General features: G+C 40.8%; 1 protein-coding gene across 1 annotated transcript in view; it reads right to left on the bottom strand.

Annotated features, from left to right (window-relative positions):
* Positions 1-14312, bottom strand: part of UCHL3 (ubiquitin C-terminal hydrolase L3) — a 53950-nt gene extending 39638 nt beyond the window's left edge. The window contains exon 1 of the mRNA XM_059684844.1: positions 14258-14312. The gene's annotated coding sequence lies outside the window, so the exon portion shown is untranslated. The remainder of the gene's footprint in view (positions 1-14257) is intronic.
* Between the last annotated feature and the right edge of the window lie 772 nt (positions 14313-15084).

Here is a 15084-nt window from a genome sequence, read left to right as displayed (position 1 = left end):
CCTGCGCCGGGAGATCGCCATGGTGATCAGAGGGCGGGAGGGCCCCCGGAGCAGGCCAGGCGGCAACCCGGAGCCCCCAGAAGCCGCCTGCCAGCGCCCATGTGCGGCAGCAGAAACCGACAGCCCGAGCCCGTGTGCAGCCTCTGAAGCCGCCTGCCCACAGCATGTGCAGCCACAAAAGCCACCTGCTGCCGCCTGTGACCTAATACGGTCCCGGGCTGCAGGCCCGTGCCTGTGTGTGGCTGTAGAAGCCACCAGCCCTGCCCGTGTGTGGCTGCAGAAGCCACCAGCCCTGCCCGTGTGTGGCTGCAGAAGCCACCAGCCCGTGCCTGTGTGCAGCCGCAGAAGCCCTCTGCCTGCGGCCCAGGACCCATGTGCAGCCACAGAAGCCGCCTGCCTGCCGCATCCCACCATGATCCACTGAGTTATGAGGCCAGAGAGCAAGGAGAACTTCTGCCCCTGAGTCAAAGTGGGGAGCGGAGGACACGGCCTCCCCTTCTAAAGTCGCCAAAGGACAGGATCTAACCTAAGCCACATCCTCTGAGACAGCCAGGCAGGCACCACTGACCCTCTCTGCAGGCTGGTTCCCCCTCCCCCTTCCCCTGTCCCTGCACAGCTCCCATAGCTCCCCACTGGCTGAGTCAGGCACAACAGGTTTGCAGCCACAGGGGCGATTTAGCAGCTAATGAAAAATGCGAGAACGGCCCAGGAAGAGGGCAGTGGTCAGAAGGACTCCATACCCTGGGTGCCTCCTCCCAATAGGCACTGGGGAAAACAAAGTACAGAGACTGAGAAGTAGAGACATGCAGAAAGGAAGAAGGAGTCAGACAAACAGCTAAATGGGGCGACAGATCAGAGGAGACGTCTGGGATTTGAGCTGCAGCACAGAGGGTGTGGAGGTATTTAGCCTTTTGCCCTACGGTGCCATTGAGAAGGGACAGGACCCTTTGGAGGTACCTGTAAGGAGAGGGGAGCAGGACCTCTCCCTCCTCCAGATTGCTACCCTCCAGTGCCAGCCCCCTGCGAACTTCATCTCAAAGTGGAGCCTGGATAAAGCACAGGTTGGGGGTGCTGGATGAAATACAAGGGGGTGATCTGTGAGTCCTATGTAAATTTGTACATTCAAATATTTATGTTTGTGTACATATTTGGTGTGAGTGTATGATGAGCCAATAAACCAGACTGTGTGGTCTTGTTTAAAAAAAAAAAAATGCGAGAACGAACAAATGAAGCAGCAACTGCAGTGGGGAAAAGAAGTTCATCAAATTCGTTGTCGCTGAGAAACTGAGGCAGCCAGCACAGGCCCCTGCACAGGACGAGGCTTCTGCTTCTAAAGAAACGTCCTGGGGTTAGAGGTGAGGGGGTGCTGCCTTTCCCATCTCAGAGCTCTAGGAGTCTGTGCTCCCCCTCCTGGTATTCTTAAGACCCAGAGACCCCTCCCCAGTCCAAGCAGGAATGTTCCACGCTGACTGCCTCCAGAAAGCAGAGAACAAAGAGGCACTTCTTGACTTCAGGCCTCTAAACCAGTGGTTCTCAACCTTGGCTGCACATTAGAATCACCTGGGAATCTTTTTAAAATCCTGATTTCTGGGCCTCATCCTCTGGAAATTCTGTTTCTTTGTTATGGGGTAGAGCCACAACATTAGTGGCTCAATAAAATATATTTTGAAAAAAAAAGAATAAGCTAAAAATTTATTAAACTTACATGTAAGACCCTAAACCATAAAACTCCTAGAAGAAAAACATGGGTAGTAAACTCTCTGTTTCTTTGTTATGGGGTAGAGCCACAACATTAGTAACAAAGAAACAGAATTTCCAGAGGATGAAGCCCAGAAATCAGGATTTTAAAAGGATTCCCAGGTGATGCTAATGTGCAGCCAAGGTTGAGAACCACTGCTCTAAACAGACTTGACCACTGCGGGCAAAGACCTGCAGCTGAGAGGGGACAGGTTCTGGGTGCCGAGGTCCCGGCGTGGAAGACCTCCTGGGGGAGCAGTGGATCAGGAAGCCTGTGTGCTGGGTCAGAGACACCCCTGCCTCCCACCTTCCCCTGCCCTGCACATAGACGTGCCTGGACTGGGGTGAGGAGGAGAAGGAGAACTAGAGGGAAGGAACACTGAGTGTTTGTTGGCGGCCATGTAAAAAGGACTGTGACCCTCCCCTCCCACTGAGTCACTCCCTAAGGCAGCAGGAGATGGGGGGTCTGAGAGCAGCCACACAGCTTTGTGGCCGTGACCAAGGCACCAAGATGGTGTCCTTGCAACGGGGCTGAGGAGGTGTCAGAGGACCTCACCCCAGAAAGCCCAATAGCTCTTTGTGTGAGAGAGAGAAGGTGGCAGGGAGGGAGGGAGAGAGCAGATTGGACTCAAGAGGCCTCAAGGCCCAGATGAGGAGAATATACCAGGGATCAGCATGGACTTGAGCTCTGAGGTGAGGGTCAAGGGTAGCTGGGTGGGGGCCAGCCCAGACAGAAGACTGAGGTCCAGATATTCTTGACCCTGCTCAGTTCTTTGGCACCTCTGCCTGAGATATAAACTGTCTGACATGGAAGCATAACTCCAGAGAAGGGGGTGGGGAACCTAAGTTAAATAATATTTTGTTTTTGTTTTTTCACTTGGCAGAATGGGGGCTGAAGTTGAAGTTAGGTTTGGTTACTAAACAATAAAGAAAGCAACATTTCTTGCACACCCGACTGTGTGGTCTGAGTTTGCTGCTGCCTGTAAACCGAGAAAAAGTTATAAAATGAAGTACTAATCTCTAGGGTTTAGGTCAGACCGAGGAGTAGTGCCACTCAGCCAAAAGCTGGCTCATGGCTGGTCAGTGCAGAGGTGGTGGCAGGAGCCTCTCCCACCTCCGTGGAAGCACTAAGAATGTCCAACTAACAGTTTAGGCCTGACCCTTGAGGGCCTAAGCCTTTAGTCGGACATCCCCCGAGGGCTCCCTGGCTGCCAGAAGGATGTCTGACTGCAAGCTTAAGCCTGATCCCCCAGGGAGTGGGCCTAAGTCAACAGGTGGACATCTCCCAAGGGGTCCTGGACTGGGAATGGGTGCAGGCTGGGCTGAGGGATGCACCCTTCCCCCCGCGTGCACAAATTTTGTGCACCGGGCCTCTAGTTAAGTTATAAAACAAGATGGTACCTGTAGCAGGAAATTTCACATCTGTGCTTACAAAGTGAAAGTAACAGTTAAACATTTTAGTGAAAAAAACAGTCTGGACATAACTGGTAAATTAATGTGAAGTAAGCAGCAAACTTACTCCATGTCGGCCAAATCTAACAAGTATAAAAAGTACCAAGCTCCAAAGGCAGCAGCTGTAGTGAGACTGAGTAGTATCAAATTGCAGACACAATTAATGATTAAACAGCCAATTAAATTAAATACAAAAATGAATTAAATACAAAAGCTATCACTGGAGTCATAGTTTCCTTAACATGTTACTCATATCGCCAATCAAATGAGATTGATATAAAGTTCAATTAAAGTAATATCTATTAAGTATATTGGTTGGATCCTCTACCCTCCCCCCATTGTTACGGGTAAGACTCAAACAGGAAGTCATCAGATGAAAAAAATGAATAAAAGCAGCTATTAATAGTAAATACCTTTGAGAAGTGGAAAAAGAGTGGGGAGGTAAGTCTTCAACTTTTACCTCTTACTTTAAATCTTAAAGGTGTTGTACTTTTATCATTTAAAATAAACCCTTCTGTGGGTTTGATGATTATATGCAAATAGAGAAAAATTAGAAGAAAATTCTCTAAAATATTAACAGCAGTTAGCTTGAATGGTGTGAACTCAACTTTTTACTTTCCAGTATTTTTAAAAAGTGTAATTTTGTAATAGCTAAATGCAGTTTCTAAGTTACAAATCAATAGAACTGATACATGTGTATTTTATTGAAATTCACAAAACTGGATGAAAACCCCAAAAAAGTCTTAGAACTATACCAGGGGTGGGCAAACTTTTTGACTCGAGGGCCACAATGGGTTCTTAAACTGGACCGGAGGGCCGGAACAAAAGCATGGATGGAGTGTTTGTGTGAACTAATATAAATTCAAAGTAAACATCATTACATAAAAGGGTACGGTCTTTTTTTAGTTTTATTCATTTCAAACTGGCCGGATCCGGCCCGCGGGCCGTAGTTTGCCCACGGCTGAACTATACCCTCCAAAAATCTCTCTAGAGTCTAGACTACTCACAAAGAAAAGTATCTTATATATGCATTTGCAAAGCTCCCTCTATACAATTAGCATACTGTTTGCATGAAGCCAAATAAAGACTCTTATAACGTCTAAGACCAGTCTTCTGGCTTTTCTAAATACTGGGCAATAGAATAACAAAATATTCTGACTGTTTAGCTCACCAAATTTTCACAATGCCTCTAAAATACTGGCCAGTCAAAAAAAATTAGTAAATAACAATATCCTTGGTCAACTTATCCTTTTTATTCAATGGCCCAATGATAAACTTTCCACCAGATGAAGAGTATTTAAATTACTTATAATGATTTTTAAGATTTTGATGCATCAGAAACCATTTGCGGAGTTTTAATGCACTTCAACTTTACTGCAACGGGAAAGGGAGGTTTTATTATATCCTTTCACCAATAAGAAAACTGAGTTTGAGAGGTTACATGATTTTTCAAGGTCTCGCTGCAAGAATCCACATGCAGAACTCCGGATGTGCTGGCACCCGTTTACTTCTCGAGCCACATTTCTCACTGAAGTTTCTTTTTGTACCTTTTTTCCTAACTTGAGCCACAATGAAGTCTTCAAGTTCTTAAAGGGTCCATAACCATTTCTTCCCTCCAGAGTTCTGCACACAAATTGCAGTTCTCTATCTAAACACTGTTGGCCTCTGCCCTGATTTACAATGAATTGTCCCTCAATCTTTAGGTGACAGTCAAATAACAAAAAAATCTGATTTTGTAATTTTTAATAGAAAAATTAAATTTACTCTCCTTTCAAATTTGTTCTAAAGCCACTTTCTCTGGTCTTTAAGACCTAAGATCCTGGACAGCAATAGATTCTTCCTTATTACAAATTCATTAATGCTGTGGGTTATGCCAGAAATTATACTTATTTAGTAATTGCTTGATTTAACTATTATTAAAAGTATACTACAGTGGGGCCTTGACTTACGAGTGTCCCGACGAACGAGTTTTTCGAGATACAAGCCGTCTCTCGGCCGATTTTTTGCTTTGAGTTGCAAGCTAAAATTCGGGTTACAAGCCAGCTTCAGATACCCCACCGCTAGTTGGCGCAGCGAACATCACAGTGAACACCACACCATCAGCCCAGCATCACTTGTCTCACTCGTTCACTTTTTGATTTGACATATGAGTAATTTGAGTTACGAGCTCCATCACAGAACGAATTAAACTCATAAGTCAAGGCCCCACTGTAGTAGTAATTGCTAGATACAAAACTAGGAGCATAACTAATAGTTAAATGAAAAAATGATGGTTCTTAAAACCTGGAAACTAGCAAAATTAATTTTAACAGAGATGTAGTAAAAAAAAAAAAAAGGAAATTAAAGTACAGAATAGGCAAAGACTGAAAACATTTTATGTGGGAATTAAGAAAGGAGTTTATTTCTCTGAAGGCTCAATATGGACTGACTACACAATTGTCAACAAAAGTAATGCAATGCTAGTCTGCTATAAAAAGACGTATTATTTTAATTTTGTATCCTGCTATTTTACTGAATTCATTTATCAAATGACATTTTTCACAGAACTATTATAAATAATCCTAAAATTTATATGGAATCACAAAAGACCCCAAATAGTCACAGCAATATTGAGAAAAAAAGAACAAAGCTGGAGGTATCACACTATCTGATATCAAACTATCCTACAATACTGTAGCAATCTAAACAGCATGGTACCGGCATAAAAATAGGTACATAGATCAATGGGACAGAATAGAGACCCATGCTGATATAGTCAAGTAATCTATGATAAAGAAGGCAATATACAATGGGAAAAAGATAACCTCTTCAATAAATGGTGTTGGGAAACTGAACAGATACATGCAAAAAAATAAAACCATATATACTATATACAAAAAAATAAAACTTTGTTACACTATATACAAGAATAAGCTGCCGAAACCGGTTTGGCTCAGTGGATAGAGCGTCGGCCTGCGGACTGAAAGGTCCCAGGTTCGATTCCGGTCAAGGGCATGTACCTGGGTTGCGGGCATATCCCCAGTAGGAAATGTGCAGGAGGCAGCTGATCGATGTTTCTCTCTCATCGATGTTTCTAACTCTCTATCTCTCTCCCTTCCTCTCTATAAAAAATCAATAAAATATATTTTGGAAAAAAAAGAAAAAAAAAAAGAATAAGCTAAAAATTTATTAAACTTACATGTAAGACCCTAAACCATAAAACTCCTAGAAGAAAAACATGGGTAGTAAACTCTTTGACATTGCTCTTAGTAATATTATTTTGGATATATCTCCTCAAAAGAAAAAATAAACAAATCGGACTACATCAAACTAAAAAGTTTTGCACAGCAAAGGAAACCATCAACAAAACAAAAAAAACAACCTACTGAATGGAAGAAGATATTCACCAATGATACATCTGATAAGAGGTTAATATTCAAAATTTATGAAGAACACAAACAACTTACCACCAGAAAATAAACAATCCAATTTAAAAATGGGTAGAGAACCTGAATAGATATTTCTCCAAAGAGTACATAGAGATTGCCAATAGACATATGAAAAGATGCTTAATTGTTCCTCAATCTTCACTAATCTTCAGAGAAATGCAAATTGAAACCTCAATGAGATATTCACACCTGTCAGAATGGCTATCATCAATAAATCAACAAACAACAAGTGTTGGTGAAAATGTGGAGAAAAGAGAACACTTCAGCGGGATTGTGAACTGGTGCAGCCACAGTGGAAAACAGTATGGATGTTCCTCAAAAAATTAAAAATAGAACTACCTTATGACCCACCAATTCCACATCTGGTTATTTATCAAAGAAACCAAAATGCTAATTTGAAAAGATATATGAAGTCCTATATTCACTGCAACATTATTTACAATAGCCCAAATTTGAAAGCAAACTAAGTGCCCATTAATAGACAACTGGATGAAGAAGAGGTGGTACATATACAATATACACTGTACACATATGGGTATATACACAATATAAATATTACTTGGCCATAAAAAAGAATGAAATCTTACCATTTGCAGCAACATGGATGGACCTAGAGGATATTATGCTAAATAAAATAAGTCAATCAGAGGAAGACAAATACCACATAATTTTACAATTATGTGGAATCTAAAGAATAAAATAAATGAACAAAACTGAAAGACTCATAGATAAAGAGCATAAACTGATGGTTGCCAGATGAGATGGACCGGGTGAAAAAAGTGAAGGGATTAAGAAGTATAAATTGGTAGTTATAAAATAGTCATGGGATGTAAAGTACAGCATAGGGAACATAGTCAATAATCCTACATAATAAAACCCTAATATGCAAATCAACCGAACAGCGGAACGACTGATCACTATGACATGCACTGACCACCAGGGAGCAGACGCTCAACACAGGAGCTGCCCCCTGGTGGTCAGTGCACTCCCACAGGGGGAGCACTGCTCAGCCAGAAGCCAGGCTCCCGGCTGGCGAGTGCAGCAGCGGTGGCGGGAGACTTTCCCGCCTCCGAGGCAGCGTTAAGGAGCGGGCCTAAGCTGGCAGGTGGACATCCCCTGAGGTGTCCCAGACTGTGAGAAGGCGCAGGCTGGGCTGAGGGCCCCCCCCCCCCCCGCCCGCCAGTGCACGAATGTCGTGCACCGGGCCTCTAGTATTGTAATAATTACGTATTGTGCCAAGTGTGTACTAGACCTTACGGGGGGCTAGAGGGGGGGAGGTAATTACTTTGTAAATTATATAAATGTATAATCACTAGGCAGTACACTTGCAACTATTATAAAATAATATTGAATATTAACTATAATTGAAAATGTTTTAAAAAAAGAAGTCATAATATCAGCTCTGGGAGGCCTATTTTATAAAGGACAATGACAAACAGAAGCAAGTTCAAAGGAAGGTGACCAAGAATGATAAGGTTTTAGAAGACATCACAGCTGGAGAGTCTAGGCACATTCAAAAAAGCTTTAAATTATTATGATCCTTAGCCCCAGATATTTTTCAGTAATATCATGAAAGAGCAATTAGATTTACTCTGTACAGTTTCAGTGGGAGGACTGATGGGCAACTGGAAGAAGTTACAGAAAAAGATTTTGTTTCAATAAAAATAAATATCATTCTTCTAGCTCGTATTATGTACTACTCTGTAGGGAGCAGCTATAGGGTTAAGCCTCAGACTGACCTGTGGCAGAGCCATAAACAAGTCCCAGCTTGGAGGGCAGAGACCTCTTAGCTTATTATGCTTAACCTTATAGCCCTCCCTAGTTCCTTCCTAGGTAGCTAATGGGCCTGGGAGGTGCAGCAAGTGCTGTCAAAATAAGGTGAAACTCACAAGAACACTGTAACTATGTTGACCACTTCCTTGTTTTTTCTCTGACTATAAAATAAAGCCTCAGCTTGCAGGCTGGGTCTTTCTGTGTCCTCATCCAGGCACTGGAGATCACCAAGCCCCAGCTGTATTCTCTTGTCTGCTTTTCCTTAATCCTTCACCGTCTCTCCTTAGGCTCGCCAAACCCTTAGCTGTGCTGGTGCGGCACACTACTCATTATTATAAGAAATTAAACCACCTTATAAGATTGAATGCTGCTCATTAAAATATTAAAGATGCATGACCACATTAAAGATGATTTTGAGAAAGATTTTCTGGAGCAGCTGTATGTTTATTCATTCTCCCACTCACTATATGTAGAGAATACGCTAGCAGCCAGGCACCATTCTTGGTACTTCAGACATGTCTTTGCTCTGACAGAATTTACATTCTAGTAGTAGTATACACCCAATAAGCAAGTAAAGACATAAACAAGATAATTTTACAAGGCAGTACATATTTTGAAGAAAATAAAACAAGACACAATGTCAGTGCAGATTTGGGGGGTGGGGAGGAACTTTAACTGCTAATCAAGAAAAGGCTGAGGATATGATTTCAAATTAAACCACAAATGACAAGAAATAAACAGCCATGAAACAACCCAGATCAGAATGATTCAAGCAAAAAGTGATCAAGTGCAAAGACTCTGAAGCAGGAATGGGTATGGCACTCAAAGACAGCTCAGCACGTGTGGAACAACAGTGGGCAGTACTTCCTCATCAGACCACAGTAAGAAGTTTGGAAGACCATTTTGTGTTCTGTTTTAAGCAGGGAGTCAAAAGATATCATTTGCATTTTTAAAAAACCACTTTGGGTACATATGGAGACTAGATTTTAGGGAGGTGAAAGGAGAAGCAGAAAAACTAGTTAGGAGGCTCCTGCAGTTGTCTAAAGTGAGGATGATGGTAGTTGGGGCTGTAGTATGGAAATGAAGAAAATGGCCAGATTTGGAATAGAATTTCAAAGAAAAGTCTACAAGGCTTGTAGATCAACTGGATGAGAGAGGTTAGGGAAAGAACAACATTTTAAAAAACTAACATTCACAGAGTGCATGCTTTGTTCTAGAAATTGCTCTACATACTTTACATATAGTCATTTATTTAATCCTTACAATTTTACAAGATCAGGAGGGATTATAAGAAACGAAGGTACAGAGGTTAGGGAACTGCTCATAGTCTCACAGTCCAGGTAAAACCCAAGATATCAAATCAATACAATATAGCCTCTCCAAATTAGCATAGTTGTGAAGAAGACTCAATGACACTGACTTGGGCATTAGATAAAAAGGCAGTGCCCTTGGAAGCCTGAGGAAAAAATGCATTTGGAGGACAGGTGAGAGGAGGTTAAAACCCAATTTCTTTTTCAGCCATGTTAAGTCTGAGGTATCTATAAGACATCAAAATGGAGATATCAAAGAGGTAGTTGAATATACAGGTTTCCAATTTGGTGGAGAAGTCCAGGCTTAGAGGAAATATGATCAACTATGTGATGACTGATAGTATTAATGCTAGACAATAGAAAACATCACTAGTGAGAGAATGCACATACAAAAGATTACCAACTAGGACATGGTTCTCAGGAACTCCTTAGAAGTTGGGAGGGAGATGATCTAGCAAAGGTGAATCTAGGAAACAGTCAGAGAAAAAGGAGGAAAACCAGAATTATCACAGAAGCCAAGAAAAGATGATGTTTCAAGAAGGATGGAATGGCCCTAACCCAGGGGTGGGCAAACTTTTTGACTCGAGGGCCACAATGGGTTCTTAAACTGGACCAGAGGGTCGGAACAAAAGCATGGATGGAGTGTTTGTGTGAACTAATATAAATTCAAAGTAAACATCATTACATAAAAGGGTGCGTTTTTTGTTTGTTTTTTAGTTTTATTCATTTCAAACTGGCCGGATCCGGCCCGCGGGCCGTAGTTTACCCACGGCTGCCCTAACCGGTTTGGCTCATTGGATAGAGCGTCGACCTGCGGACTCAAGGGTCCCAGGTTCGATTCCGGTCAAGGGCATGTACCTTGGTTGCGGGCACATCCCCGGTAGGGAGTGTGCAGGAGGCAGCTGATTGATGTTTCTCTCATCGATGTTTCTAACTCGCTATCCCTCTCCCTTCCTCTCTGTAAAAAATCAATAAAATAAATTTTTTAAAAAAGGATGGAATGGCCTACTCTATCAAATGTTGCTGAGAGATCAAGAAATTTGGGGACAGAAAATGACGAATAGATGGCAAAGTGATGATTAGTAAACTCTACACAAATACTTAATATGAAATGGTGAGGACAGAAAAAGGAAAAAAAAATTAAAAATAAATTCAACCACCAAATAAAGCGTTTCTTAAAAAAAGAAAAAAAAATGGTGAGGACAGAAACAAGTCAGATAGAAGTAAACACAGGAGGAAAATGATGACGAGAAAGTAGCAACAGCTCCTATGAACAATTCTTACAAAGAAGGGAAACAGGTATGAGACAGTAGCTAGAGGAGGATAGAGTAACAGGGTTTTCCCCTAAGATGGGATCTACTAACTAGAAAATCTTTGTATGTTTATGGCAAAAGTCCAGCAGATGATCTTTAATTCTTTTCCCAACTCTAAGCATCTAAGCTAAATATAATAGTTATATTAAATTTATTTTCCTTTGGATATTATACATTATGCTAGAAAATGTATTACCTCTTCAATAAAATCACATTTAGGGATATTTTTAGGGGACTTCCATACCAAAAAATTATTGGTTCTAAAACACAACAATATTTAAAATATACATAGTGTGGCTGTGTTGTACTCAAATCACAAAACAAAATCAGAATGAAAATCTAGTGCACTCATAAAAAGAAATGTTTGATTGCCTACATCACAGACTGGAGGTTTTGTGTGTTTTTTTAAGTTATAATTCTTATGCTTACTTACCTGAAATCTGCTACAAGCTTCTATTACCCCTTGAAATGTACCCTATATAATAAAGAGCTAATATTCCAATGGTCATCACACCCTCACGCCAGAATTGCTCAGACACTCAACACTGGGGAGAGAGGAATCGGGACCAGCCAGGCACAAATGAGCTCATGAGAGAGGAATGAGGACCAGCCAGGCACAAATGAGCTCACGAGAGAGGAATGGGGACTAGCCAGGCTGTGGCCCAGGAGAGGGACAAGCTGCATGCCCCACGGTCCCGGGCACCAGCGCCTGTGGCCTGGGTGAAGCTGCCCACCCATGGTCCTCTGCGGCTGCGGCCAGCCTGGGCAAAGCTGGCCCAGGTCCTGGGTGCCTGCAGCCGACCAGAGGGAGGGAAGCCCGAGTCCCAGGTGCCTACGACCAGCCGGAGGAGGGAATCCTGGGTCCTGGGTGCGGGGTGAGGCAGAGGTGGTTAGGGGTGATCAGGCCAGCAGGGGAGCCATTAAGGGTGATCAGGCAGGCAGGCAGGCAGGCGAGCGGTTAGGAGACAGCAGTCCAGGATTGTAAGAGGCAGTTGGACATCTCCCAAGGGGTCCCGGATTAGAAAGGGTGCGGGACAGGCTGAGGCCTCCCCCACACCCCAATGCATGAATTTCATGCACTGGGCTTCTAGTGTGTAAATAAAAGATGCTTAAAATTTTTAAATAAATTTTCTATTACTTAATTCATTCTAGGTAAATCCTACCTGTATCATGACAAAATATTCTTAGAAGGGACTGACTGCATATTAACCAACAAAAGAAATCACTGCTTAACATACCTAGAGACACATGGTTACTAGTTAATGTGTAATAGTTAATAATGATCAGGATGTTATCCTGTTGATCATTCTTATACAAAGTAGGCATCATTAGAGCAAAACCAGTATTTGCTCAAACTAAAAGTACAATAATAATAAATGCAACTCCCAAATGGTAACACTGTGAAACTGAGATAAGTGAAAGGCCTTCTATTCCATCAACTTGAGAAAATTAGAAAAGGTATAGATGGATACTATTGTTGGGTTTACCTGTGGTTTAATCCTAGTAATTCTAAGTTAGTTAATTAAATTTCTATTCATTATCTATCCTCAATTTTATGACTAATACAAAGAGAATAAAGAAACAACCACAAAAATTGTGGCTAAAACTAATCACTGCCTAGATACTTGCACATTCTCCCACTATAAGTGCATCACTTCTTTTATAAATTATTTTAAAACAAACTGAACCATAACAAAGCATGCCAGAAACAGAATACAATCATATACAAATAACATTCCTCCTGTTTATAACACCTCAGAATGGCCTCCTTGTCACCATCTAACCTGTGATGCTTTCTCTGATTTCTTCATCACAGTACCCTGTTAATTTCTATCATTGCACCTATACTATTGCTAATTATTTACTTACTTTTCTGTCTCTTCCCATTGGACTGAAAAGCAGAAAACTATGCATGTTTTAATCATCAAAGTATAACCACCTCCTGCTCAGGTACCTGGTATCAAAAAAGATGCCACCACCTGGCCAGTATGGCAAGGGATTGAGGGTCGAGCCATGAACCACGAGGCCAGGGCTCGATTCCCAGTCAGGGCACATGCTCAATCCCCAGTAAGGGGCATGCAGGGGGCAGTTGACCAACGATTTTCTCTCATCATTAATGTTTCTCTGTCTCCCTCTTTCTGAAATAATTTTTTTTAAAAAAGATGCTCCCAAAATACTATTTAATTAATGTGAACAAGTGAATTTTTTTTATAGTTTACAAGGTTACCTAGGAACAAAGCCCAATAATAGTTGAATCACAGAATATATTTCCAGTAAAACAAGCTTACATCTTATTAAAAGAAATAATATAATTTAAAAATAGTTGTTCTTTAGTCTGTTAATATAGGTAATTACATTGACTGACTTGAATGGTGAACCAGCTTTATAATACCAGGATAAACTATTTGGGTCAGGATATAGTATCCTCTTATATTCTGTTGGATTCTCTTTGCTAATATTTTGTTGAGGATTTTTACATCTATGTTCATGGGGGATATTGGCTTTCAGTCTTTGCTATTATGGTTTGTCTGGTAATGCTGGTCATAAAATGAGTTGAAAAATGTTCCTCTTCTTCTATGTTTATGTAGAATTGATATTATTTCTTCCTTAAATGATCATCTCAAGAGACGCAGAAAAGTCATTTGAGAAAATTCAACATTGATACATGAATAAAAACTCTCAGCAAACTAAGAAGGGAACTTTCTTAACTTGATAAAAAACTACCAAAACCCTACAACTAACACCTTTTATGATGACAGATCAAATGTTTTCCCCTAACATCTGCAACAAGGCAAGGATGTTCTATCTCCAACCTTCAATGTTGTACTGAAGGTCCTAACCAGTGCAATAAGAAATAAAAGGCACACAGATTGAAAGGTGGAAATAAAACAGTGTATTCATTGAGAATATGATTGTCTATATTGAAAATCACACAGCATCTAAACAGCAAAGCTACTAGAATAAGAGACTTTAGCAAGGCAGTAGGACACAAAAGTCAAAATATAAAAACGAGTATCTTGAGCTCTGTTGCCGAAATGGCACTCAATCCAACAGAACAGCATCTCAGACATGTCGAAAACGATGTTTTGATCCCTAAATTTATGATAAAAGGCCCAAGAGAGATGTTCTGAACAAGTTCAAGATTTACCGTATGTGCAAGGAATCTGGAATCCTTAGTAGCAAAATGCTGGAAAGAAAATTCTGCATTGAAAGAATGTCCAACGGCTTACTACAATGATCCTACCTTTTATGAAGAATGCAACATGGAATGCCTGAGGGAAAAAGAAGAATTCAGAAAAACTGGAATTGCTATCAAGGCTACAGACACTTCCAACAAACACACAGACAAATATTCAAATGATACTCAGTAACTCTATTCATGGAAATCACAATTACCTAAGATAATGGACACAAGGAAGTATATTTGCTTTATCCTTAATTTTGGAAATATTAATTTTATCTGAAATAAAGTTTCTTTTTCATTAAAAAAAAAAGTACTTCTACATATAGTAGTGGAAGATTAGAAATTAAAACTTTAAAACAGTGTAACTTACAATAGCACCCAAAAATCACTAATCACTTACTCCCAAATCACTAATCACTTGGGTATTAATCTAACAAAACATGTGCAGTAACTACATGCTGAAACTACAAGCCACTGTTGTAACAAGTCAAATAAATGATGAGATGTACCATGTTCATGAATTGCAAGACTCAATATTGTTAAAATGCTAATTTCCCCCAAAATGTAGTTATAGATTTGGGCACACATTCACCATCAAAATCACAATAGGACTTTTTGTGGAAATTGTCCAGCTGACTGTAAAACTTATATAGAAACGCAAACTAAAGTAGCCTAAACAATTTTGAAAAGTAAGACTTACTATAAAACCACAGTAATCCAAACAGTTTGGTATTGGTGAAAGAACAAACACATAAATCAATGGAACCCTACACTCTCCAGATACATGGTAAACTGATTTTTCACAAAAGCTGTACAACAAGTTTTGGATTAAGTCTAAGAGAAATAGGCTTCTTTCCTACGGCATTAAGTCGCAAGTTGCAAAAATG

The sequence above is a fragment of the Myotis daubentonii genome, chromosome 2 (genome assembly GCF_963259705.1).
Source record: "Myotis daubentonii chromosome 2, mMyoDau2.1, whole genome shotgun sequence".
Classification (NCBI taxonomy): Eukaryota; Metazoa; Chordata; class Mammalia; order Chiroptera; family Vespertilionidae; genus Myotis; species Myotis daubentonii.
This window is presented reverse-complemented; position numbering and strand designations above follow the sequence as displayed.